Source organism: Patagioenas fasciata, chromosome 21, assembly GCF_037038585.1.
Source record: "Patagioenas fasciata isolate bPatFas1 chromosome 21, bPatFas1.hap1, whole genome shotgun sequence".
In the NCBI taxonomy this organism is placed as follows: Eukaryota; Metazoa; Chordata; class Aves; order Columbiformes; family Columbidae; genus Patagioenas; species Patagioenas fasciata.
In genome coordinates this window covers 846659-873975 of record NC_092540.1, presented here as the reverse complement: position 1 = coordinate 873975, position 27317 = coordinate 846659, and the positions used below count along the sequence as shown (strand labels likewise).

Sequence of the window (27317 nt, the reverse complement as noted above, 5' to 3'; positions counted from 1 at the left end):
ATAACCTGGGACGGATTTTCATTTTACTGCCCTTGGCAGAAGGCTCGGAAAAAAACGGTGCATAGTCAATTACTGGAATTTTTAAACACAAATAATATTTTATGTGATCAGCAGGCTGGCTCGGGGCCTGGGCACCGCGCTCCAACGGCACTTATGAAAGGAACAAGCCATCAATTGTGCTGCCGCGCACAGGAGCCTGTGGGCAGGTGCAGCCTGTGTTGACCTTAGCACACACAGCCCCTCGGCTCGCTTAACCCGTGAGGTATGGGCCGCAGATTTGCAAGGCTCACACTTGGCTCTGGCTGCCTTGGGCTGGCTGGAAATGTCTTCCCTCCCTCCCTTTTTCCACCAGAAACCCGGAGAAGCATCTTCTCTTTCCAGACACGGAGAGCGGCGATGCCGGAGGCCGAGACACTCACTCCTGAGCGAGGTCCCATCCATCGCACGTCACCAGAGCCGGCCCAGACCAGCCCTGTGGCAGCTTCCGAACCTGCTGCCAGCAGGGAAGGGGTTAAGCAGAGCAGGGGCCCCATGTATTTCCCCCAAATCCCCACCATCCTGGCAGGCTCCCCAAACCAACAGCGCTGGGACCTCATTCCCAGAAACGCGCGAGCCGGGAAGGCGGGTTCCGGGAAGGACCTGCACAGGCCAGCGAAGCCGTAACGTGGTGCAGGAACCTCCCTGGCAGCCACGGAGCCTCCCGGGACGTGTTACTGGGATCAAGGGAATTAGGGGAATTACACTCCCCTCGCTGTTAGGCAGCTGGGGCGAGGACAAGCGGCAGGGCAGCACCGGCCAGGCCGAGAGACGTGTTTATCCATGAGGTACTTACACGGTTTCCATCCCCAGAGAGGGAGAGCGAGTGACATGACTTAGGGAGGCAGAACAATATTAATTCATTAATTTATCATAAATACTTTTTATTTTAAAGCGCTTGGCAGTGAAAGGGCTCTAAATTTCCAGGACTATTGCCAGTTTCCTCCTTCTCTGCCACACTCGCTTTAAAACCTCGCCATGCGGGTCCCCTTGGCAAACCCCGGCTGTCGGTGCATTGAGGATCATTGAGGATCCACTGAGGATCACTGAGGATCACTGAGGATGCAGAGCGTGCCCTGCAGCTCCCTGCGCAGGGGCTGAGTGAAGCTGCTGGCACAGCCTGCAGGGTGCATCCCTTGGCAAAGTGACCACTCGGGACTTCAGAGAGCTGCAGATAACAGTGATGAGGATGAGGGTAATTGCCCGCCTGCTTTGTTCAGAAACAGGCTGTAAGGGAAAAAAAAAGCGTTATTGTTGTTGTTCCAGAGCCAAAGGGAAGAAAAATTCCTTCCCCGGTTCAGGATCTCTAACACCTGGGTAGAGTTTCACTCCTCTCAGCCGCCTGTTCAGGGTTTGATAGCTACTTCCTAGCAACCCAGGGCTGGATCCAACGCTTACTAAGTCAGCCGGATTCTTTCCATTCATCTAATGCTGATCAGACCTTTCTTGGCTGATTCAAAATCATTTGACACCCTGAGTGTGTGTGTACATGTAAGAGCGAGAGAAGGTTTTCAAGTGGCTCCTTGAATGAGTTTTTCATGTGCACTTAGCTGGGGCAAAAATCAATTGCAAAAAGCTCCCCATGAGTTCCTGTGTGTCGGTGGCACCATGCAGGGGCCGCTGTGCTCGCCCTCCCAGCCGCCAACACACACCAGTGCTCCTGCCTGGCACATGGAGACCCATGGGACACACGGGGACACATGGGGACCCTTTTCTGGCTCGTGGTTCCTGCCCGCTCCCTGCCATCAGCTGGCTGTGAGGAGGAGGAGGAAGAGGAGGAGAAGGTAGGGGATAAGGGGCTCTCTGGCACGTCGGGAGGGCTGCGCAATGCGCCCGTGGCCGCCGTCCAGCAGAGTTCAGCTGTTCGCTCGCGCTGGGGCAGGCGAGCGCTGCGGGGATGTGCGGTGGCTGTGCCGGACAGCCGGGTGACCGGGCTGCCTGCTCTCCTGGCTGCCTGCTCTCCTGGCTCAGGGCTGCCCAGCGCGCTCTGCCCGGGACGTGGGGGCCGTGCAAACCCTGTGCTCCCTGTGGTTTTCTGCGCTGTCCCCGTCCAAGTGTCGCTGCTCCTGAAGGCGACTTGGACGGGATCTCCTGGCTGGTTCCAGCTATTGCAGAAGCTGCAGAAGCACTGCGGAGAACACGTGAAGCCCTGGCCTGGCTGAAGCTGCGTTCCTCTCCATCCCTTGACCAAATTGTTCTGCCTGGTTGCTACGAGCTGCTGAACAGATGCTGCAGTGCCCCCAGCGAGGGCTGCATCTCATTAGGGGAAGAAATGAACCCTTTCAACAGCGGTCACAATCTGTAAAGGCTTTGGGATCTGTCCAGACCTTGGTGGTGGTCAGCAAGGGCTGACTCTACACCCATAAAAGAGGCTTTGGGTCCCAGCAATTCAACACAAGGCAGCCTTTGAGGGAGTATGGCAACATCTGAGCTGGGTGGGAAAACAGCTGGGAAGGAAGAAGCCTGAGCAGCAGCTCACAGACGCGCCTTGCCCACCCCAGCAAGAGTCTTGACAAGAGCGTGACCCCTGCGGTGGGCTCCTTCACTCTGCAGTGTCCCAGCTTGGTGGACTGGTCCAGAGCACAACAGAGGTGACGAAAACCCCAGGATCCCAGACTGGCTGGGGTTGGAGGGACCTCTGCAGATCACCCAGTGCAACCTCTGGCTAAAGCGAGGTCACCGGAGCAGGGCTCTGAATATCTCCAGAGGAGACTCCACACCGCTCCGGGCAGCCCAGTCCAGGCTCGGCACTTCACAGCAAAGACGTTTGTCCTCATGTTTTCTGTGTTTCAGTCCGTGCCTGTTGCCCCTTATCCTGTCATTGGGCACCACTGATAAGAGTCTGGCCCTGTCCTCTTGACCACCTATCCTTAGGATATTCATGAGCATTGATAAGATCCCCTCTGAACCTCCTCCAGGCTGAGCAGAGCCTGAGCCTTTCCTCCACAAACTCCACGTATTGGCTGCTCTACGCTTGGATGAAAACACAGGCAGCCAGTCTGTGCTCATTTACACACACAGCGCTCCGATGGCTCCGCAAGGGTTTGGGTCCAGGGGCACCAAATACAGAGAGATTTGTCTCCTCCATCACACGAGGTTGGCACGGGCACGTCTGCAGCATTTACAGTGTCACGGCAGGGCCTGGGCTGGCACAGGGTGACAGAGCCCACGCTGCGGGCTGGTGACATGTCTGCGTGCGCCATGCACACGCGTGTGCGTGCCCCAGGGCCGGGTGTGCCCGTGCGTGCGTGTGCGGAGCGTGTCGGCTTCCACGTGTAAACACAGCAGCAGGGAGAGCGCCTGCAGCCCCCAAACTTGGCATTCCCCGTGCAGCGCAGTTGCAAGGTTAAGTAAATACCTGACTGTGAGCTGAGGAAATGAGTCAAAAAACATTGAGAAAGAAGAAACCCAGATCTCCGGAGAGACAAGCTCCATGCACGGCCTGTCCTTATTGTGACTGCCTGCTCCCGGCCCAGCCTCCTTGACCTGCTCCTTTTCCAGCCACCAGCAGCTCTGGGCGCCAAGGGCACCGGCAGCAGAGCCCAGCAGGGCTCCCTGCACCCTCCTGCACTGCCCGCCCGGCGCTGGAGCTCTTCCCTGAGCTGCACTTTCATTGGGAACATGTTGCGGCACGAGGAGTTCCCCGTTTTACCTGGGGAAATCCCAGAGCTGGGAAAACGTGCCCAGGTGATGACAACCCCCTCGCGCTCTCTGACAACTGGATGGGAAGCTGGTGAGCACTGTTTGAATGGCATCCAGGAAACGAGATGCAGCGTCTCCAAGACATCTTAAAAAAGGCTGAGAATAAAACAAAAACAGCAATCACGCCTGATGGGAGAGGAATTGGATTCTGGCCTTCCCTCTGCTTCTCTCCTCCTCCCCCGGCCTGCTGGAGGACCCAGTTGAATGCAGCTGGCTTAGTTTGGCTAATTGGCTCTGTCAATCACGTGTCAATCAGGCTGGCTCACTCCTGCCCGGCTGAGAGAGGCGCTGGGTGGAGGGACGGCGAGCTGGGAGAGCCAGGGTGGCCCAGGGCTCTGCTGCGGTTTGAGGAGGGCGCTGGAGCCGGTGGGCGTGCGGGGAAGCTGTGCTGGAGCTGCGCTCTGGCACCGCTTTGCTGGTGGAGCCCAGACAATTTGGTGCCTCAGTTTGCCCTTTGCTGAGGGACCGGGCTGGCCACAGGGACCCCAGAGGAGCACTGCTGGCTGCAAAACTACAAACGCAGGGCTGGAAACCCCCATGTTTGCCTGACCACACGGATTTCAGGATTCGCTCTTTGTCCCACGCATGGCCCTGGGGTCACCTCCCTCTCCTCTGACCACTCTGCTTAGAAATAAGGTACTAGACGAGATGGAAACTCCCCCTTTCTCCTCTGGGAGAGTGAGTGAAGGGTTAATCCTGGGAAGTTCTTTGGGAGGAGATGGCAAAGTTTGGCAGAGATCCCCCCTTCTGTGTCACAGCAAGGAAGCGGTTAAGCCGGAGGTGCCACCTGGGAAGCAGAGACAGGTCTGAAGATGCTTTGCCAGTTACTTCACTGTATAAACAGCTTTTCCTTCCTGTCCCCCTACTCTGTCTCTCCATGATACACTAATTACCCAAAGCACAAACCAGACAAAAAGGAAAGAAAAAAGAAAGCAAGGAAGAAAGAAGGGATTCTGGTGCTGCTTTTCACCGCACGTTGAGAGATCTGGCAGCAGTGCAGGGAGAGGACAGATGCTGCTGCTCTTTTTACCCGAAAACAAAGGAGGAGAAGATTACACTTGGATTTTGAGTTTGTTTATGGTGAGATCAAACCCTCTGCAATCTCTCGTCTGGCTTTCAAGTGGCAAGAGCCTGGGGCTGGGGACTGCGGGGATGCAGACTCCTGGTTGCGGGCGGGCGAGCAGCACCGGCCGGGGACCTGCCCGGAGCACAGAGCCGCTGGCACCCCCAGGACCGACGGCGCGAGCCAGACGCTGCTTTCTGCCAGCGCTGTCCTAGCTTTGTCCCCCTTGGGCAGCAGGGGAAACCCCTTCATCCCCTCTGTACAGAAGGGGAAACTGAGGCACGGGGTGATTCAGCGCACACGTGCCGAGCAGCAGGTGAGGAAGAGGTGTGTGCGGGTGGTGTGGAGGACACAGGGTAAGCACCAAATCCTTCTCCCTGGCTGTTGTCGGGCTCATGGGGAAAGCCTTGAGCCCCTCCTGCAAACCAGTCCTAGGGCACCAGCAGGGACCTCTCAAGAGCCCGGCAGGAGCCGCTGGCCCCAGAAGGGCCCTAAGGGTCCCCTGAAGCGTCTTGTGCAGAAACAACCCCGCTCCCCAAGCTGGCACTGGGGAGCGCAGGTCTGTCCCACAGCACCCACGCTCCTCGCCTCCCTCCTCCCACCGCAGGCAGGGAAAGCACAGCTCCAGCACAACCCTCTGATGCTCAACCGCAAACTCCAGCCCAACACATTTGGTGATGAAGGAGTTAAAGGCTCTGGGCCGAGCAGTTTTCTAGCCTGTGGCTTCTTTCCCCCCTCTCCCTCCCTGGTTTACAAAAAAACACATTATCAAAAACCTGCCTGGAATCCTCTCAGCCAGTGACACAGAAAATTCACATTGCAGAGGCTGCCAGGGCGACAACAAACAGCAACAGTAAATACAGCTGCCTGGAGCTCGCTGGTGCGCTGCCCGCGGGCCGGGAGCAGAAGGGCGTCACGCTTCAGCACCACAGCTCTGCCTGGCGCTCCGCGAGGACGCTCGGCTTCCCTGCTGCCTCTCTGCTCCCCGCTCCGGCACCCGCGGCTCCCACACTCGTCCTTCGGAGCCGCCTCAGAGCCAGCAGCACGTCCCCTGCCCCGAAAGCGCAACCCGCTGGCTGGTTCCCTTTGAAGCACTTCATCTCCCTCCTTTTCTCTTTCATCCCTTTGCTTTCCACCTCTCCAGGGTGATTTTCCCCTCCTGAGGAGAGGAGCCTGAGCCGGGGCACGGCGGAGCGAGCCCGGCTGTCCCTCTGCGCGCAGCCCGGCGCTGCGTCCCTTCCTCCTCTCGCACGTTCCCGTTTCCTTCCCCAGCCATCACTCGGCACTTCACACATCAGCCACACTCACATTAGCAACAGGTAACCAGGCCGGCTCTGCCCTAAACCCGGTAATGCTAAAGGATGGATGTTTTTTCCAGCTCCGCTTTTTTTCCAAGTCACGGCGGGTTCCCGGCCCCGCTCTGCATATCTGATGTTTATTTTAAACTGGTTGACGGGTGGAAGCTGCATCCCTGCAGTTCCTGCTCTTAATCTCTGCTTTTTTCTCCTCTTTTGCTTTCTTTCCTCCCTCCCGCCATCCCATTGACAAAGTTTAATTTGTCACTGTGGTCACCGAGGCAGCTGCGAGAGGAAGAACGGTGGGACCCCGACCGTGGGCTGCCGGCGGGACACCGGGACAGCCCTGAGCAGGAGAGGTGACCGCAGGACAGGGGCTCCAGAGGAGGTTTCGGCAAGTGCTGGGTCCTGCTGCCCCCGCTCCCCAGCACAGCCCCGGCCCGCGAGATCACCGAGATGGGGACCCGGCTGTCTGAGATGTGCTGGTCGCTGTTCATCGTTTGTGTTACAGCAGCCCCAGAAGACCCAGGACAGCCCCACACCATCCCCACCGGGAGGCCCCGCAACACCAGGGAGGGAGAGGCACTGCCAGATGCCACCAAGGTCACAGCGGGTGTGTGGCGGGCGGGGACAGGGAGCCCGGGGTCTCCTGCCACCCACCTTGGGCTCCTGGCATTGCCCGCCTGCCTCCCAGTGCCTCACGGTGGGAAGGAAGGGAAGATGGAGAGGATGCAGACAGCGGGCCGCCGGAGGGGCTTGGGAGGCGAGATTTATGAGGCTCTGCCTTGGAGAAGCTTCCAGGAAGGGGAAAAAAAGAGAAAAAAGAAAAAAAACCTCCTTGAGGTGGCTGGACATCTGTCTTGCTGGTGACGGCAGAGATGTCCCCCCGCCAGCCTGCACACAGGAGGGTCTCCTCTCTCTGCAATGGTGCAGAGGCCGTGGGACGGTGCCCTTTGCTGCTGAAGGTGGCTGAGCCGTGTCCCGGCACAGGCCAGGCGACTCTGTGGGACAATCTCTGGCAGGCACTGGACACCACGCTGTTCATGTGGCCCCTGGTGCGAGCTGGTGGGAGAGCCGATGCTCCAAAGGGACAACCCCAGGTTACTCAAGACACGATCCTCCCAAAGGAGCATCCGCGTCCCCCCGGGCGCCCTGTCCCTGCTCCCCAGGCTCTGCACAGCACGATTCACTCCGAACGCAAAGGACGGGGAGCGGGGTGCCCTGCGGAAGGGCGAGCGGAGGCGAGGGCAGCACCGAGCGCCCCAGCCCTGCCTGGTCCTGCCCGCGGAGCAGGAGCTCGGCACGCTGGAAGGAAGAAAGAGCAAAGCCAGGAAAACTCCTTCCCCATCATATTTACTGAACTGCTCTGAGTTATGACTGGAGGCCAAGATCTGGCTTCAGGCGATTGCCTAAATCATTTAGGAGCTGACAAGGTAGGGAGGGGGGAAAATGTTCTTGTAATTCTTCAGTCTGAGGTACATTAAGGAGCCATAAGCCATGTCGAGAGCTTGAATTACATTAGAGAGATTATCCTGTTACAGTTCATAATCCTGGATAATATACCATCCCGCAGCACACCTGCCAATGATAAATCTCGCCCCGTAATGGGGCAGTCGTGACCCTGGCGGTCCCGGCGCCCTCTTGGCACGGAGTGGCAGCACCAGGCAGACCGACGGAGTCAGGAGGGGGAGCACGGAGGAATAACAGCCTGGCAGCGCTGTCTGCACCCTGGGAAATTCACGGTTCCCCGGGTGCTGCGATCCTCCGAGCCCAGGGGCAGCACAGGCACGGCCCGAGCGTGATCTGTGTGGAAGGACGTCTGGAAAGGTGGAGCTGTGCCAGAGCAGCTGCTGCCAAGTGCCACCTTTGGGGACAACAGGCACTGCTGGCTCTCTGGGACTAGCACCTTCAGCTGTGCTGCAAGACGTTTGCCTTCCCCTTCCCTTCCCAGAGTCCTGCCCTCCATCTGGGTGGCACAGTCCTGCCCAGCACGTTTTACAGGCAGCCCAGCAAGGCCCAGCTCTCCTGGGGTCTCATCTCTGGACTGCTGGGTCTCAGCCATCTCCCAGCCGCGCTGTCCAGCTCCACCGACTGCAGCTCGGGATAACAAGCCCCCCTTGTTCTGGATCTCCGGCCCAAGCTACTTCTTTGCCCTTGAGACCATAAATCCTGTGGTCCCCCTTGATGTGAACTGACCATGCAAACGTGACCAGGCAGCTCCTGCTTGTCTGCCAGGCAGCTTCTCCCTCCTCCAGCCCACATTCCCCTGCACTGGAAGCTGCAACTGCCCCACTCCAGCCCCCCACCCCGTCCCAGGGGAAATGGCTCCGTCCCTGCAGCCGGCCTGGCTCCCGACCTCGCACAGGGCTGCTCCTCTAACTGCTGAGTCCACCCACTGCAGGGGGATGACACCGAGTCACACTAAGCCCCCAAAGGAAGGGAATGGGACAGTGTTCTCGTGCTCCTGGACATCTCCATGTCTCCTCTTCCCCCTGCCCCTGTCCAGAGCCACATCCTGCTCCCTCTGCCCTTGATCTTTTCTTTAACAGCCGCTCACTTCCAGGCTGCTCCCTCTGATCCGCGGTTAAGCAGCTCCGGTGAATTACGGGCTACCAGCCCCGGCCGAGGTAAATCCCTCCTGCCCTCCGTCACCTGGCCGGCCCAGCTCGGCTCTGCACAGTGTAAAGAGGGAGCCCCCCCACCCGCAGGGATTTGCAATCTCCCCACCGGCCCTGGCCCATACTTGACAGAGCCTCTGCTCTCAGGCTTGTGTGTTTTGTTTAAGTGCTTTGAGATAAAGCCCTTTTATCACGTTAAGAGCTTGGTTGCCCTGGTTTCTTCCTCTGGCCTGAAGGCCATTCTTCTCCTCTCTCTTGTTTTTGACCTCAGGTTCAAGAGTGCTAGACCTCCCTGGTTCAGAGGAGACCTTGGCAGCGAGTGCAACAGCCAGTGTGGCAAAAGGCAGGGCAAGGGTTGGAGAGGCTGCCAGAGGTCCAGCTTGTTCAGGGAACAGTTTCCAAATCATTTAGGAGAGCAGGAAGGAAAGAAATGTAAGAGCAGGGCAGACTTCTGCACTCTTCCAAGCACCCAGTGTTCTCCCTTCCTTTTATCTTTTTCTCTCTGTTGCTTCCTTTTATTTACACCCCCACCCTTTCTCACTCCTCCCTCTTTCCCCTTCCCTCCTTTCTCCAGCTGCCTCTCCTTTCCCCCTTGTTCTCGCCCTGTGTTGCTCTCCTTCCCTCCTTCTCCCTCTCCCTTCCCCTGCGGCTTGCCAACTGCCAGCAGATGACATCTCCTTTCATGTTTGGGGCTGAGCGGAGGCTCTGAATGTTCGTTTGATTCCGTTAAGATAATAGCTGGTTCACTGTCAGACGCAGACTGATCAGTTAAAACCTTAATCACTGCCTGTCTACTCACATGGCACTTATTTTTTAAGAGATTAATCCCCTAAGCACTGCACCGGCATATATTCAGGCTCAAAGAAAAGGGTGGGTTTTTATTATTATTTGATGCGTTTACTGTTTCTTTTTTGCCTTTTTTTAAAAAAGGCATCCTCCTGCCCATCTCTCTGAACGTGATGCTCAGAGGACATCTGTCCTTTGCCAGCCCAGCGCAGGCTCTGCCTCCCGCCGGGCACGCACGGGTGGGGGCAGCGGGACACGGAGGGGATTTCGCTCCTGCCTTGGGCTGTGGGAGCCGAGAGGAGCCTGGCGGGATGGCCCCGCGGGCGGTGGGTTGAGCCCGGTCGGGGTCCCAGGAGAGCTGAGCTCAATCCAGCGCCTACACCTCCCGTCCCGATCCGGCTGTGGGAAACAGCTCTGGATCAACATCCCAGCGAGCGCCGCAGTGAGCAGGAGCCTCCGTGAGCACGTCGACGCCGGCTGGGGAGGCTGGGTGTGCACCTCGGACAGGGATTATGGTAAAACTTCTTTAAAGAGGCTGGACTTGGCAGCTGCCTGCATCAGAGCGGTGCCGCTCCAGCCGTGCCGGGCACCGCGGCCCCGGCTGGCCCAGCCACAGGGCAACCACGGCCTGAAACCACTGCGGGCACCACAGCAGCACCTCCAGCACCAACCGCTACATACTGAGATAACAGCGAGCTTAAATCTGCTCCTGAGCGAGGATTTTAATTAACGGAGAACACCACATCCTCCGCAACCCATTAGACTTTGCAATAGGTGCAGAGAAAGAGATGGGACCACAATACGGAGCCCGGCTCCCTGTTTGCTCCAGGGCAGCAGCAACAACCTGCTCCTAGGCGGCATTTCGCACTCACACCTCCAAGGGTTTCACTGACGACGCTGCCGTCTTCACCTCCATCTTCGAAGGGAAAGGACGCTGAAAGCTCATTTGCCTCAAAACCGCCCTGTGCCAGACCACGGTTCCCAAATCACCCATGGCAGCTGCCAAACAAGATGCTGCTTCTCCCCCTGTGAGGCTCAGCCCGGTTGCTCGGGGAACAGGGGTTTTCCTCACTCCTTTGGCACCCCCAGAGAAGCAGGGCAATGTTTTCTGAATGCTAAAGGTTTGTGAAACTTTGTGACTTGTGATCAAAGACGGAAGCAAAGCGACATTCCCGAGACCCAGGTTTGCGTTAGCGCTTGTAGAGAAAGTTCAAGAAAAGCAAACCTTTTAGGAACTCCCAGTTAATATTTCCAGACTCCTGCTCCCTGTCGCAGCCCTGAGAAAGGACTGACTCCTGCATCCATCCCGCTACGGCCACGCTCCTGAGTGCCCGGCGTCCTGACCCGCCCCTCGCTCGAGGTCACGGCGTTATCCGCATGACGTGGCGCTGGGGACACGGCGGTGCTGGCACACGCGAGGGGTCCCCGAGGTCAGTGCCGCGGGTCCCCAGCCCTGCCCGGCACCGCGCGAGCAGCTCCTTCGCGTGACACGGCGCTGTTCCCACGGAAGGGCTTTGCTCTCACACCCCGGTGCCGCGGGGCCTCTACCAAGCTCTGCCAAAGCTGCCCTGGTGATAAACCCGCTCCCACAGCTCCATGTGAAACGCAGCCCCGGAGCCCTCGTGTCCGCGTCCTGCTCCTCACCCCACCGCTGCCGTTCTGCTCGGGCAGCGGCCGCGTCGCCAGCTCCCGGAGGAAAGCGGTGGAATTGCTGGCAGCGGAAGACAACTCCAAATTCGGTAAAATAAAATTGGAAGTATATGAGGTTTTTGTCAGCTGTCTTTGGCGTTTCCTATTTAAAATGAAAATGCAGTGAGAGAATGTGCTCCAGGTGTATTTTGGCAATATTTGGTGAAATAAAACAAAGCTGTCAAAAGGATCTATACTTACACATAGACACAGAGTTCACCCACAGACCTTATTCTGTTTATTCCCCAAGATACTCCTGGGGCCAGTGGAGCTGGAAGAAATATAAAGAAAAAATCCCACAGAAACGGAAATAAATGATACCCACGATCACAGGGATAAAGTTGAAGAAAGCTTACAATGGAAAGGGATGCAAAATTCCTCGCTGCAAAGGATAAAGCAAGCTCTGACTAATGGAGATTAGGAAGAAGCTCTCCCAAAGGACTGGTTACCCCATAAATTAATACGATCAATAGTGTCACAGACCTCGGCCACAGGTCCCAAATCATTGCACTAAGTGCTCCGAGTGCGTGAGCGGCAGCTGGGGCCGGGCAGCGCTGGAGCGCACACCGGAGCCCGCGTCCCAATCGACCAGCCCGCGCTTCAAAGCAAAGCCAAAAACCCAGAGCAGTGAGTGAGTAAAAACACATGAACCTTTTCTGGGGAAAGGGTGCGAGCTCTAATTCAAGCCTGACTTGACTTTGATCTTGTGTCTTGCACCTGGCGAGAAATTTCGTAGGATGTGCACAAGCCTTAAGACACACCAGGAGCAATATTCGGGAGCAATATTCGGGCGCAGTATTCAGGAGCAATATTCGGGAGCAGTATTCAGGAACAGTATTCAGGAGCAATATTCAGGAGCAATATCCAGGCCGGTTACCGCCTCGCTGCCCACAGAGCGAGGAGCCGGAGCTCACAGCACACGCTCTTCTCCTGCAGCTTTCAGTTAACACACCTTCTGGCAAACTGGCTTAATTATTTTTCACAGAAATAACTGCTGTGCAGAAAGGCATTCGAAGCTACAGGTCCCAGATCCTCAGGGGCAGATTTCTGGGGCCAGCAGCAGAACCGAGCCCCACGGACGCTCTGCTGGGAGAACCAGTTGCCTTTTGGTCTCTGGCCCTGGGCACGTGGGGCCCAGGCGGTTGCTTCAGTCTCCCCCTGACCGGCAGTCTCAGAAAAGCCGGCTGCTCTGCAACCACAGTCGCAGGGTTACTTAGAGCACTCGACTGCTTAATGACATTTTAGCACAGCATTTTCTTACGGAAATCCAGGTAACTGTTTCATCGTAACAGCTACACCTCTGCTCAGAGATCTCTGCTCGGTCAGGCTAACACCACCACACCGCTACAGTCTACAGAGATCCTTAATCTACCCTGGAAAGCAGATTAAACACCCTCCTCTCTCACCAAACTGCAAAAGGATCCTCCTCTGCCTGACCCTAAAATCCGTGGGCTGTGCAGCACGCTCGGAATAAAGAGCCTGACACACTCAGGAAGAGCCACTTGCTAACACGGAGCCCAGGGGGACTCTGGGCAGACACCTCATTAATAAAGAGAGAAAAACTCATACTCATCCAAACAAGCTCACATTTGAAGCCTCCAGAATGAGGAGAGCAGAGTGCCCTCGCGTCCCGGCGCCCGCGACAGGCTGCGATGGGCTGCGACGGCCCCGCTCCACCTGCCCCGCGCCGCCAGCCCCAGCCCCACTGCAGCTCTGCCCTTCCCCTTCTGACGGGCTCTCCTCTCCCCGTTGTGCAGCAGGGCCTTCCCCTCCATACAATGGAACATGAGCATTTAAAAAAAAAGATCTTCTAAAACTTTCAAGATACCCAGGAAACAATTACCCAATTATTTGCTGGTTATTCACTGTTGCTGCTCCAGCTGTGCTTATGGCTTCACAGCTAGAGTTAAGCTTTGCACTCAGGGTTGATATTAATAAATAACATTCATAGCCATGAATTAACAGCACACCTCTGCCACCTCAGTGACAGATGTGATCTCTGTCCCAGGGCTTTCCACGTCCCTGCTCGCGGCACCGCCGGGCAGCGTTACCAGCTCTGGTACGGCACGGAGCTCCCAGTGACGCTCCCCAGCTTCACTCCCACTGGAACTGCGAAGCGCCGCGGGGCTCCCGGCGCAGGGACGTGCCCCGGCCTGTGCCGGAGCTGGGAGTGCACGGAGATCCTCCCTGCCCTATCGCAGCATCTCGAGACCGTTTAATAAACAAGCTCACGCAGGGAAGGGGCCATCTCTGCTTCTCAAAGGGGCATCAATGCAAAGAGACAGACGAAGTAACTCAGACAAGATCACATTAGGATTTGCTGGAAGCTCTGAAATTCGAGCACCCATCTCCCTGTTCCCATCCCAGTGCCTTGACCTCCAGGCCCATCTCTGCTCTCCCAGCAAATGAAAGCGGGCAGGGTATGACAGATTGGCCAGCCCAGCATCCCGGAGGGATTTCCCACAGATTGGTGCTGAGACGTACAATGAAAGCGATAAATATCCCAGTGGGAAATATATGGCAGCTCATCTCCCACTTGTGTCGCTGTGAAGAACTGGGGATAAATTTTGAAAAGGCCTTTTCCCTCTTAGGGGATAAATCCTTCAGGCCCAATCCTCCGGTGGGAAGCGGAGAAGAGGCAGGGAACCCCTGACCCTGCCTGAAATCGTGGAGTCAACAAGTGGTCAAGCAGAGGTCAAGAGGCCAAAGCGGGGCCAAAAAGGCTGTTTTCTGGCAGGCCCATCTGCCGGCGAACGGACAGCAATCACCCAAAAGGTGCAGCACGATCAGGCTCCAGGACTCAACTGTTTCTTCCCCCAGACAGTAGCAATTATCATAATCAAGCAGTTGACTCCAATTACGCCTTCCTCTCATTACAGCCAAGGGGATGGACACAGCCATAGCAGCAAAGAGAAAGTTCGCAGCCGTGTCGCCTTTGCATATCTTAATCTAAAATGACAGGGTGTGACACGGGGGGCCGGTGACCCTGCCAGCCTTCAGCTGTTCGTGTGGCAACAATTTCCAGCACCAAATTACTCCCAGGCAGGGCTTGATTGGAGGTTCAAGGCAGCAGGAGAGAGAAGCCATTTAAGGGACTGAAACATTCTTCACAGCCCTATTTAAATACAATTTACATTCCAGGCTTTGCTGTTTGTGCATTGTTAATTGCACCTTGTACCTTAGTTTATTTTATAGTTGAAAGGTTTTTTCTTTGCTGTTGTTTTTCAAAGGCATGCTTGCTTGCTTTTTTCTTCCCTTTTTTTTCCTAAGGGGCTGTTGTTCTCAGAATATAGTTCTATTTCCTGGAAGGGAAAATAGATTAGTAGATTTAAAGGCCAGAAGGGACAAACAGATCATCTAGATGACCTCCTGCAGAAGACAGGCCAGGACATTTTCCTCCGTAATTCCTGTGTCTCGATTGTCCAGACTTAACCCAATACCTGTGCTGACCAAAATATCCCTTCCGGAAAGGCGGCGTCGATGCGAAGCCACCAGAGCAGCGCGAGTCACAGGTTGTGGGGTCGCTGGTTCCAGCGCACAATTGCACGATGATGTGAATGGGCAGCGAGGACCCCCGGCTCCAGCCCCGGGTCGGGGGGGTCCCTCTCACTCCACTGAACTCGGGTCCCCTGTGCTGGTGCTGGAGAGCGGACAGAGCTCGCCGGGGAGCGCTCGGCAGCCAGGACGGCCCGGCGGGTGAGGAAGGAGCCCTTGCCAAAGCCAGCGCCACACGGACCAGCGTCAAAGTATCAAACCTATCAAACTTCGATGAGCTGGTCACTCTTGGGCAGACATTGCTCTTTGTTTCCCACACGTAATGATGGTGGGTCCTCACTTTTCTCCGGCCCACTCTCAATAATTTACTGGGTCAGGCTGGAGAGCCAGTGGGTCGGGAGATGCATTGGTTAGAGCTCCGGAACTTAGTAACTAACTTGGTAACTCAGTTTTCACAAGTTCCTTTTCCTCAGCTATGCACAAAGGGTGATTGCAGAAGTGGAAAATGGATTTGGAATTTCCAAAGTCAGGTGGAATTTGAAATCTCAGCTCTGCACCAACCAAACACCTGCTGGGGAGCACAGGGGAAAACAGTGCAGGATTGTTCTACCTCCTTCTGCTGCTGGGTTTGAAAAGCCAGTGCCTGTTGCAAGTGCACTGGGTTATTTGTGACCGTGGGCTTTCCACCAAGGCAAGAGACAACTCTGGGTGCCCAGTAGCTGGAGCCAGGACCCATTTCTGGCTCTCAGGACTGCTTGTCCAGCTGAGAGCTTCGACTTACCGTACAGGTCCGAAAGCAATGAGCCGTCACCAGGCGGCAGCCGGGCCGTGTCCCGGGGCCAGGTCCCATCCTGCCGCAGTGACACCATCAGCACCGGCAGCTGTTTTGGCATTCTTTTCTTTGAGCCCCATCTGCTGGAGTCCCGTGATTTCATGACACATTTTACCCTTAACTTGTTTGTTTGTATGTGAAAAGCACATTTTTAGCCTTTGTAGCTAAAGACAGAAGCTGTAAGCCCAAAAAAATGAATGAAAGAAAACTGATCAAATCTGAGGAACTCCAGGGTAGTGCCACGATTTCACAATTTCTGAATGTTTGTGGCCGGAGGATCTGCTGCTGCCTCTGGTAAAAATAACCTCCGGGGCCTGGTTCTCATTTCCACGAAGGTGCCTTCACACCAGTCTGGCAATGCTGGTAGCTGGCGTATGTAAAAAGAGGTGTCGGTGTAAATGACAACTAAGCCCACTTGACCCCAGCGAGCCTACTCCTAATTTACTCCAGCTCTGGGAGGTCTGAGTCAGACACCAGCTCAGTAGAACCCGACGGGGAGACAGACAAATGCGCGGCTCAACCTGCTGCTGCTCCAGAGGCCTCCGAGCCAATTATTTGGGTGATCTCACTCCTCCCTTCCTTCTTCTTTCTCTCCCCCTTTTCCCATCACGTGTTCGCTTCCAGCACACGCACGTCCTTCTGCAACAAAAAGCAGCGCGGCGGAGGAATGTGGAGGCTTTGAGAGCCCCCAGAGAGCAGGTAGATCCATCTGAGCGAGAGCGCTGCCTCCTCCAAGTCGGGAGGGGAAGGCGGGAGGAGATCCGTTTACATAAGTACTTTGCCATATGAAGAAATAATTTAGTGGTATTAATAGAGGTTAAAGTTTCCCAGGAATCCCAAACAGGCCCCGCAGACACAGGTGGGTTCTTTCACTCACAGGGACGGGCAGAGTAATGCGATTCCTCGGTGAGGGGGCCAGGAGGGCGGTGGGGGCACCGGCTCTGCTGCGGGTCCTGGAGGGCACGCAGGGTTGGGCGCGGGGGCGACAGGGATGAGGGTGCTGAGGGATGCCACAGCCGCCAGAGGTAGGAGCCGAAGAACCATCAAATAACTGGGTTGGAGGGACCTTCCCAGTTCCCCCCTGCCATGAGCAGGGACATCTTCACCAGCTCAGGGTGCTCAGAGCCCCGTCCAGCCTGGCCTGGGATGTCTCCAGGGATGGTTCACCCACCACCTCTCTGGGTACCTGGGCCAGGCTCTCACCACCCTCACCACCGTCTTCTTCCTCGTGTCCAGCTCTTTCAGCTTCCAGAGCTCAGATAGCACGGACCCACCTGCTTGGGCAGAAAGCCCCAGGCGATGCCTGGCACTGCTGCAGCTCCCGGGGAGCAGGACCATCCCCGCTAATGGGATCAAACAGCGGGGGCACAGAGGGGACCACAGGCAAGAGACCAGCAGCCTCAATCCCCCTCTGTTTACATTAGGATCCAAGATAATGTTGCCAATTCTCAATCACGGAGCTTTTTACATCCCAGGGAGTTTTACACCACCCCAAAAATAATCATCTCTCAAAGCTCTAGTGATTACGGTGCTTTCGACCTATAAAACACATGGGACCAAGCTCCAGCAGCCTATGTGGGGCGGTGCTGCCCCGCACCGATGGGGACCTGGCCCACGGCTCCGGTCACAGACCTTCCCTGGGCACGTGGCCGCTGTTCTGCTCCACAAGGGATTAACAAAGAAATCAGAATATTTGTTAATATTTTTTTCTGCTGCAAAGCAGTTAAACCTCCTAAGACACTTTTTTCCAGACATCTAAATCCTTTAAAAATATTCTCTAGACTCCATAAAACTTACATTTTCCCTGGGTTCTCCCGTGAGTTATTAAAAAACTGAAGTCCCTACCTTAAGAGCTTAGACTTTGGTCATGATCAGAAAACCAAGTACGTGCAATGGCACCTTCTTGTGTATTCAGAGACACATCTACTAACTTAGCGGGGAATATCGAAGCGAAGCCAGGGCCAGCGCAGCCGAAGGAGAACAGCTGAGACCCTAAAAAGGGATGACAGGAGGTGTGTGGCGCAGCCCGGTGAAGGCAGACCCGGGGACGTGTGCTGAGATGGCAAGGACTCGGCAGGCTCTGAAAAAGCAGGGTCCTTTGGCAGATACCCCAGACTGGGACAACGCCATTTGTAGCTGTTAGGAAACAGCCATCACCTTCCCACTGTTCACTGTCTTCTCGACAAACACTTGGTAAAGTCACAATTTTAACAGCAGCATCTTTGCTTCCTTCCAAAGAGGCTCTTGAAACTCAGGATTTTTCCAAGGTCGGAAGAAAGCCCGTGCCCAGTGCCGCCCGTGTCGCAGCACAGCACCGCGGCAATGCCGAGTTCGTCCCAGCAGAGGCACCTGCGCGGGGCTGGCCGTGCCGGGTCCCCACGCCGGGCTGGGCACAAAGCCCCCGAGCATCGGCACCTGCAAACCATGCGGCTCCAGGGACACCCGGCACAAGAGGGTGGGCTTACTCTGTAGCTGCTTTTCTAGACCAGAACTGTGTTCCAACACCGCTGCAATCAAAGGGCTCATAATACCCTCCCCTGGTTCGCTTAAACATCAGTTTGTCTGGGGCGTGAACTCTGCCAACAGCAGCTCCTGCGAAGCGCTCAGCCCCGTTTCCCCGCTCTCCTCTCTCCTCGCTGCTCTTCCCTCTCTGCCTCCCCGCAGCTCCCAGAAGCACCGGCGTGTTCTTAACCCAGGCATGAAACAATCCCACAGCCACAGATTGGGATGTTTCAGATAACATACGGAGAATGTAAATCCTGTCAGCAAGTGCAACAGCCATAAAAGGCTAAAATGGATTCCTGCGGATTAGAAATAAAACACAGAAAGGGCCCTGTTCTCTCACTTTCCCCAGCTCCCCGCCCCCCTCTCCTCGCTCCCCGTCAAAAATCGCCTGGAAATGCAAGGGGCATTTTTTTTTCAGCAACTTAAAAGAAAAATAAAATACATTCCAGGAAAAGGACTGCTGCTACGAAAACTAAACCCAGAAAATGCCTAAAGATGTTTTAATGACTTAAACACAGGGCCGGGATTGTGTCTAAAAGTTTCCACATTAAAAAAAAAAAAGGCAGCAAGTTCAATATTAAATGTCCCCCTCCCCACTCCCACCGCTGCTGTATTTCTTTCTCGAACCATCTGATTTAAGCAGCGCATTATTAACACCACCAGCGCAAACGGACACGAGCCTACATTTAAGCAAAGTTTATGCTTCTGTTCCAAACCAGAAAGGCACGACTGAAAACGCTCCTAAAAATAACGAACCCACGTGAGCGCGGGTCCGAGAGGCCGTTAACAAGCAGCTGACAAGTTTCTGCTCTAGGAATTAGACCCTTATTTTGAGGGAGATTAGCAGAAATCTTCCTTCTAATGCCAGAGCAGGCCCAGCGAGCTCTGCGCCCCGGCCTGGCGGTGTCAGGCTGGGGACAAAGCGCCATGGCCGCGCCTCGGGGGCAGCTCCAGCCTGGGCCATCTGTCACCACCGGGAGCTTGTGCTGCGGAGGGGCCTGCACGGTGACCTGGTGTGCGGGGCTGAATGAGCCTGGGAGGGAGCACGGTGCGGTTCCTCCAGGTCCCGGCACAGGCCGGGGCAGCACCACGGCCGCCTGCAGCACACTCGGCCTTCAGATCTGTTCAAAGAGATGTGGGGAAACCCTCACGCTGAAATGTTGGCTTGTGTGCAAGAGCAGAAGAGACAAACCTCCTGTTCAAAGCAGCGGCTGGGACATTAACGCACAGATACGCCGCCTGAAATGCTCGGTGTTTGGAGCACTTTGTTGAAGTGAGCAAAATCGAGAGTACCCTGGGCGGAATGGGGAAACCACCCTGGAGCTGCTGCTTTGAGGCTGCAGAAGCAGCACGCGGATGATCAGCCAGGCTGAGCTTTGCCCGTGGAACGTCACTCGTCTCACCGGCACGTGTGGGCACACACACTCACACACAGACACACAATGTGTCCCCGCAGATACAGCTGCTCCCCAATACAACCCCGTCCCACACCAGCGCATCCAGCAACCGAGAACCTGCTGAGGAGCCCGAGCGGCCCAGAAGTGCTGGGGAGACTGCGGGAAGGGCCTGCGGGGACGCAGCAGCCCCTCAGCAGCCTCCTTCCATCTGCGCCAAAAGCCCAGTTCTCTTTCAGTTCAGCATTAAAGAGCTGGGTTGGGTTTTTTGTTTCCTCGCATTTTTGTTTTGGTTTTGTTTGGGGTTTGTTTTGTTTGTTTGTTTTGCATTTTTGTTGTTTCGTTTTGTTTTTTAAGAGTGCGCGAGTTTCAAACCCAGATTTCCATCCAAAAAAGTAGGAGGCCGTAGTCAGACTCCGCAGCTCGGTCTCCTTCCAACCAGAGTTTCCATTGTGTTCTTCCCAGATGGACTTTTAAAACGCACGTGTGTGTGTGTGGAGGTGTCAGCGTGTGCAGGAACAGGGCAAGTTTTTCCTTCTCTTAAAAAAAGAAAGAATAGAAAAAAGCAAGCGAGTGAGTGAGGCTTTCAGGAGGTTAACAAAGCAACCTGTTGCCAAGTTGGATGTGTATGTGGAAGGAGGGAGCTGAGGGTTTTAATCCCAGTTTTTGATAAGTAGAAGACATTCTAGTCATAATAAAACGTGTTTTACACTTGAGGGGGGGAATAAGAGGAGAAAAAAAGGAACATTTTGGCCAGGCACTGCAAGCTCCTGAGCCCGAACAATGAGGTTAAGAAACATAACTGTAACGCATTAGTAAATTGACAATGAAATTGCAGTTACTTCACTGGCTCTTTATTAAATAAACAGAGCCCGAAATGGACCTGTCTGCCCCGGAGGTATTTGTGTAGGGTTCACGTTACTAACTCAACACCGCTGCAAACGCGCGCTCGGCACCGCACACCCAGCACAAACATTCCAGCGCAGACCCTGCAAGGTGGGGCTGACTCGCTTCTCCCCTTGTCACTTTTCCCCTTCGGTTAGAGCCCGGATCCCACAGCCACTGGCTGCTACGCGACATTTCGGCCTCATAAATCCATCTCATCACCGGTCCTGAAACTCGCGCCGCAGTCCCACCCGCAGCCACCCAGCCCTGCGGCTACAAGCGGCAATCGCGACCAGCACCGAGAAGCCGTGGCAGCTGGGACAGGGCTGTGGTTCCCGCACCAGGGGAAAAGCCACCCGACAGACCCTCACCTGCAGCTGCACCATCCAACGCATCGGCCACCCCGGCCCAGCCCCACGCACGCAGGCGAGCCCGGGTAACCCCTCCCTGCACACGTGCACGCGATGGAGACAAAAGGAACTTGAGCGTGTTCAGCACCTTGCAAGGCCTTGAACAGCTGCCAACGTCCTCTGGAGACGCGCCAAACCAGCTCCTAAGATGTGAATGATAGAGATGCTCGCAGCCCATGGGGTCTGTAGCAGGCTGTGCTACCGCTGGCTTGCACGGTCGCGACACGCTTTCCCTTGTTCCGAGTCGTACCTCCCATGGAGCTGGGGCTTCGCAGGGAGGACTCTGCTCCCGTCTGCAGGCAGAGCGCAAGTGCTCTGCTCTTCGTTCATGTGCAGCCCAAGCAAAGAGAAGCAGCGGGTTAAGTGTTTTCTTGCTCCCACTGTCATCAAGGGCCTTATGGGAAAAGATCAGACTCTGAGAAAGGTAAAATACAGAGACGGGACCTAATGAATTGTGCAGAATGGAGAATCTACCTGTCGCTCATCCCATCCCACCAGTCTTCACCTAGACTTGAAACTTCCCCACCCGCTCGAGGCTTGCGTTTGCAAACCTTCACGCAGAAGAGGAGCCTGATGAGATCAGAAAGTGCAACAAAATTCATTTTTGCCGGAGCAATTTCTTCAACGTCTTCTACACAGACCCGAGCCCTGGAACGGGCACCCAGCCCAGCGGAGCGGCCTCCACGTGCGTCCCCGCACAGAGCAGCCAAAGGCACACGGATGGACAGACTGCAGAAAGCAGATGGGCAGCCACTGACGGGAATTTTAGTGATGTGGAAGAAGAGACGGACCTTTGTGACCATGTCTCACTGACACAGACGACAGCACCTGAAAAGGCCACTGTAAAAGCACAGTACAATCATATGACGTGGCTTTACTAAATCTAAGTGTCAAACACAAGGGTATGGATGCTTTGCAGTGCACTTACAAACGGCTGTAGGGACCACTGGATAACGATGATTTGGGCTCCCCCTCTCCATCCCTTCTCCAAATGCCAAACTGCATTAAAATCCATCACGATCAAGCTCGCATTGAATATTTTCTTAGTCATCCTGTTTTTCCATAACAGCAAATGGTGTTGTTGGCACATCTGCCCTTTGGAAGAGCTTCCGAAGGGGGAGGAGAGGCAGCAGACTCGGGGTGCTTTGGGGCCCGTGGTGTGTGTCCCGCACGGCCAGCGGCCCAGCCCAGCGTCTGAGAACCCCCGGGCCAGCGTCTGAGAGCCCCTGGGCCCAGCGTCTGAGAGCCCCCCGGCCCAGCGTCTGAGAGCCCCCAGCCCAGCGTCTGAGAGCCCCCGGGCCAGCATCTGAGAGCCCCCAGGCCCCTGCGGCCGCCGCAGGAAGGGGAACCACACGCCCCTCTCCTGCCTGCACAAAGCGGTTTTCATTTTGTAAGGGAGTAACAGGGAGAGCTTCCCACTGAGTTCTTTCATTCATATAGACTGGTGAATTTTTACCCTTTTTTCTTTTCCTCAACATGTTCAAGCCTCCAAGTTTCCCTCTGGAAATTCCATCCTGGGATGGTTTTCTCTTTGAGTTACCGTTTGCAGATTCCTCAGGTGCAACCCAAAGGCCTCCAGGGGCCAGGCTTGAAGAGCTCTGCAAATGTAAGTGGATGCAAATAGGAAGATGCCCTGTTCATACACTGGAGCTCCTTTGACAAGAGTCTCTTGGCCAGGAGTCAGCCTTGGCTGCGGATGAGAGAGAAGGTCTCTCAGGGAAGATGGCTCTGCCCTATGGCGCTGCTTGTTCACAGAGATCTTGTTGAAATAGAAACGACGAGTAAAGCAGCACCGCATGGATCGTGTCCTTTGTGGAACACGAGAGAAGGACTGTAAGACACACTTAACCGTGAGCACCAGCAGGCGCTGCCCGGAGCTCCCTGCCCCGTCCATCCAGCTGGTTCTACGGCCCCTGCTCCCCACAGCGCTGCCCCGCTCACAGCCCCTTCCCTCACCCCCTTGCCCGGCATTCACAGCACATCTGGCACAGAACGGGTGCATATGAGCCACTCTCAATGAAACCTTACCCTGCCTCCTTTTCCAGCCCGTCTGACACAGAACAACTCAGCTGTGGGCCTCAGCAACCATTTTAAACAAAGCCCACAATCCAGCGGGTCAGGCCATTTTAGCATATGTACCTTTTATTTGTAGCAGACTGTTAATAATTAAGTGATGCCTTTCATACAGACATTTACAATAATTTAACCTTGCCCTCGCTGTGTAATTTATTCTTTGCAGAAGCCAATAAAAATAAAGGCCCCATATTTCGTCTCCCTCTCTCTCATTCTCTGTACATACATATAAATATATATATACACACATATATCCAGAATAGTGTAATAGGTTTCACATATTGTTCCATAGGTATCATTAGGGTAACAGAGCCAAGTGTCTCAGTTCATATGACTCTCTTTATAGGTGCCTTATAATCCACATAAAATTGAGTTTATGTTTCCTCTCCATCCCTTGATTCTAAAACAAGATGAGGAAGGGTTCTTTCTCACTCACTCTCTTTCTCTTTTTCCTTCTTAGTTCCAGCCCTTACTGCACCAAATTAAACATTTGCCATTGGTGGTAAAGACCAATCTTTAAAGAACCCAACAGTTACCAAACTGGGCATCAGTGGGAACCCAGCTCTTGCCATGTCTTACCTCCGCCAGGCCAAGCATGAAAGGCTCCAGGAAAAAGCTCTGAACAATCCCATAGCAGACAAGGGTCACATCGCTCGCCACAGAGGAAAACCCCTCCTACGCTTGTGATGAGTCACTACTCCTGGTCCCAAAGCCACGGGACAGAGAACCCATCAGGTACGTGGAATAGGAGCAAGGGAAGGGACTGAAAACACAGATTTATTTCCTCTCCAAAAAAAGAGAGGAAAAAAGCATAGGACAGGGGAAAAAAGAGCCTGAGCTAGTACTATTGGCTTCACTTCCACAGAAAGTCCTAAAGAGGCTACGCAGAGAAAGAAAAATATTTTCCCCTAAAGAAACATTAGTAAAAACACATTTATTAAAGCACAGAAATTTCCATAACACTGAAGAGCCCTGATGCCCTGGGAAGCGCAGGGCTGAGCGCAGCGACCGGCCAGGAGCTGCAGAGCCCGGTCCGCCCACCCCACCTAAACCCGTGCGACCAGCGCAGCCCAGCTTGGCCTGACCCAGGCCTACAGCCTCCACTGAATGCTCTTGTGTTCCCGAAGCACAGCCCAGCTTGGCCTGACCCAGGCCTACAGCCTCCACTGAATGCTCTTGTGTTCCCGAAGCACAGCCCAGCTTGGCCTGACCCAGGCCTACAGCCTCCACTGGATGCTCTTGTGTTCCCGAAGCACAGCCCAGCTTGGCCTGACCCAGGCCTACAGCCTCCGCTGGATGCTCTTGTGCTCCCAAAGCACAGCCCAGCTTGGCTGTCCTTCCTGAGGTCTAACCCACTCTTCCAAAGTTACTGCATTAGATATTTCACCTTCTCAAAGGTAACGGTGCTGCGCAGTTGAGCCACTCAGGCTCGCACGCACAAGCCCTACGGATCTCTGGGCTCGGGTAACCTAGAACCTATGGCTCACCCAGGGACGCGCCTTCCCGTGGCCCCTTCCCATGGTAACGCTGCAAAAACTTTCCACTCAATCTCAACTACAGCTTTTTTTTCAGGAGCAGCAGGTCCCAAGGGACACGAAAGCACGTCCGTGTTGTTACCGCTGTTCTGTTCACCGGCGGGGGGGGGCAGAGAGGGGCAGGGACAACACGGCTACCGGTCCCGGTGCGTGGCCGGCGTGCCGCACACGGCTGCCGGGTCCCTATGAGGTGATGGAAAACTCTCTAGATCAGGTGCTGCTGCTGAGTGTGAGCTGCTCCAGTTACACTCTCCGCAAGTGTTATAAACACACAGGCACAATCTAAATATTTATGGTACATGAAATCTCCCATCTGCTGTTCCTCAGCAGTGAGAGGAGAGAGGTGGGAGGGTGAATTAAGAGCTGATTATTGTGCAGGGCCTGTAAAATGAAAAGATGGAGTCAAGATGTATTCAGTCCCCAGGGATGGTCACCAGAGGAGCCGGAGTCACCTCTCCGCCGTGGATCCGCGAGGTTTGCACAGCCTGGGCTCAGCCGCTCCCTGGCTGGGAAAGCTCTCGGCTTCCACCGCCTGAAACTGCTGCTTTACAGCACATGGAAACACAGCCCTGGTTTCCTGGTCTCCCTTTTCCTCTCCAGCACCTCCTGCGAGACTGATTGCTTCAGCTCGTAAAACCTGCTAGGGCTGTGAAGGAGCAGAGTGGGCTGGGAAATTATTTCTCTTGCCTTGACAGAAGTTATGATAGAGCTTGTTTTCTTATTCTTTCTATTTTTGCTCAGGTCTCTGGGGCTTGTGAAAGGTTGGTAGTCACTGCACTGGTGGCTCTGACTGAAGACTTGGTGATGTCCAGCTGGAGATGAACAAGTCCTTCCTCCACGTGTTGGAGCAGCCGCTCGCTGTGTTCCAACACACCCACTGATTTCCATCAGGACGGGTGACACCACGAAGAGCCATCGTTTTTGAGCTTCTGATGACTTTGGTTTCTGGCAAATTCATGGGAATTTGTATACTGCTCTGTTTTCAAGGCAGTATGTTCAGTTAAGGTGTGGTCCCCAAAGTTATTTTTAGATCAGCACAAATAACGGAGCAGAAGGCTTTGACGTTTTTCCTGAACGCGCCCCAGGACCAAACTTAAAATTCTAGGCAATCTGAGTTCCAAAGGGGAATTTACACAACCTTTCGCCTTGATTTGCGCTGGCACTGGAGAGCACGGGCCGGCGACAGCAGTGGGAAGATGGGCAGGGAGAAGCGCTCGGGCAGGGTGAGGTGAGCCCTACCGACCGAGACCTCGCTTCTCTGTCCGAAACACGGGCTCGGTTTCTTCTCAGATCTGCTCTGCATAGTTGCTGAACAGCAACTCTCCACTTCAGGGAAGTACTCCAGTGCCTCAAAGGGCCGACAGCTCCCTATTGCCAAATTAGAGTAAACAAGGCAATTTCCACGTCCCCCGGAACTGCAAGCTCGCCGCTAACGGCTCGGGAGCAGGCTGGAGTGGAGGCTCCGTGCTAACAGCGCCGGGCACGTTCTGCTGGCACAGCCAGCGCCGTGTTTACACTCACACCCACGGAGGCGCCAGCCCCAATCTCCTGCCATCGCAGTGACAGGCCTGGCTCTGCAGGGCCTCCCAAGGCACAGCACCTCCTGCCCCGCCAAGGAATGCTACTCCCGGAAGGCTGAGAACGTTTTCCATAGGAATCTGCAGCTTAGAAAGGTGCTATTTTTTCATGTTACAAATACGCAAAGTGAGACATCATCTACTGCTTATGTTCCATTAGCCACACACCACCTCTGTCAAGAGCTGGAACAAAGCTCCTGACTCCAGCGGAGTTCCGGACGCGCCAGGGTTGCTTGTCAGTGAGACAAGGGGCAGCTTTTGGATTCCTCTGTATTTCTAGGGTCTCCCATTTAAACCTCTCCTGTGCTTCTGCACAATCAGCCCAGGGAAACAAAGACCGCTCCTCCGGGGACAGCCCAGCAGAGTGCGCAGCCAAAGGCAAAGCTACTGCGGACGTTAGGAAAGCTCCGCGCTGCCCCGCGACGGAGCTCAAATCGCAAAAAAGGCAAAATCCCCAGCTCAAACTAATAGACACATCTGCCAACAACTTCTTTTCATTTTTTGGAACTACCCTATAGATTCTTTCATTGCCAAGAAAAAGAAGAGATATTTATGATGGTGACTGAAAAGCCCTGAAATTCCAAGTCGGATCCTCAGTGGTATAAACTGGAGCTGCTCCAGTGGGCTGAGGACACTGCCAGTTTCCACAGGTTGAACTGGCTCTCCAGTCTCACCTGCCTGCTTCTCTAGCACACACAATTGGAGGTGGCTCCTTGAGCTACTCTATGGATACCTGCCACTCTTTCCTCGAGTCATCCAGTTGGAAAAGAAACAGAAGGGCACAAATGCAGAAGTAAAACCAGACATCTGCTCCTACCTTGAGCTCAGAGGTAGCTGGTGTTGCAGCTTTAGCGGGAGAACGGGAACGGAAGGCTGGACAGACAGACAACGCCGCTGACACCGTGCCGGGTCGTTTTCCTGAAGGCACCGGGTCTGTCCTGTAAACCAGGGGAAAAAATCTTTAGTTTGTAACATGGTCACGAGTATTAAAACCAGGTAAGACAGGGAGGTGTTTCAGCACCAGAGCAACACGAGCATGGGGCAGTTCTAGAGATACAGAGAACACGTGCTTAACATCCAGCAGGTGCTTTGGTTTATGGAAAGTGCAGCTCAACGGATTTCCTCACTTTCCTGTCCTGAGGTTCTTCATGAACATTTTCCCCAGGTGAGCCTCATTCATAACTGGGGCCTCATTTAACATCAGGGAGGTTCTTTTGATCTCTCAGTCTCCTGGCTTTCATTCTGACTGAGACATCTTTGAGGAAGGTTAAGGAAACGTGTATTAAATAATAGCCTTTATTCTTGGTCTTTGGAATTCAAAAGGAGGTATACAGTCAACAGAAGATTTAAACATTTAAATGTATCTAATATCTTAAAAAAACGTAAACCAGTTGTGGCCCCCTGGCAGCCCGTGAGTTTAAC

At 54.7% G+C, this 27317-nt stretch overlaps 1 long non-coding RNA gene across 3 annotated transcripts in view; it reads right to left on the bottom strand.

Moving 5' to 3' along the window:
* Positions 1–730: 730 nt before the first annotated feature.
* Positions 731–27317, bottom strand: part of LOC136111023 (uncharacterized) — a 50397-nt gene continuing 23810 nt past the window's right edge. For 2 of the 3 annotated variants that reach the window (XR_011742101.1, XR_011742100.1), the window contains exon 4: positions 22797–26833. This is a non-coding gene — a long non-coding RNA (uncharacterized lncRNA). Of the gene's footprint in view, positions 1264–22796; positions 26834–27317 lie in introns of those variants that run through there. The other variant, XR_010652701.2, reaches the window with a different exon arrangement.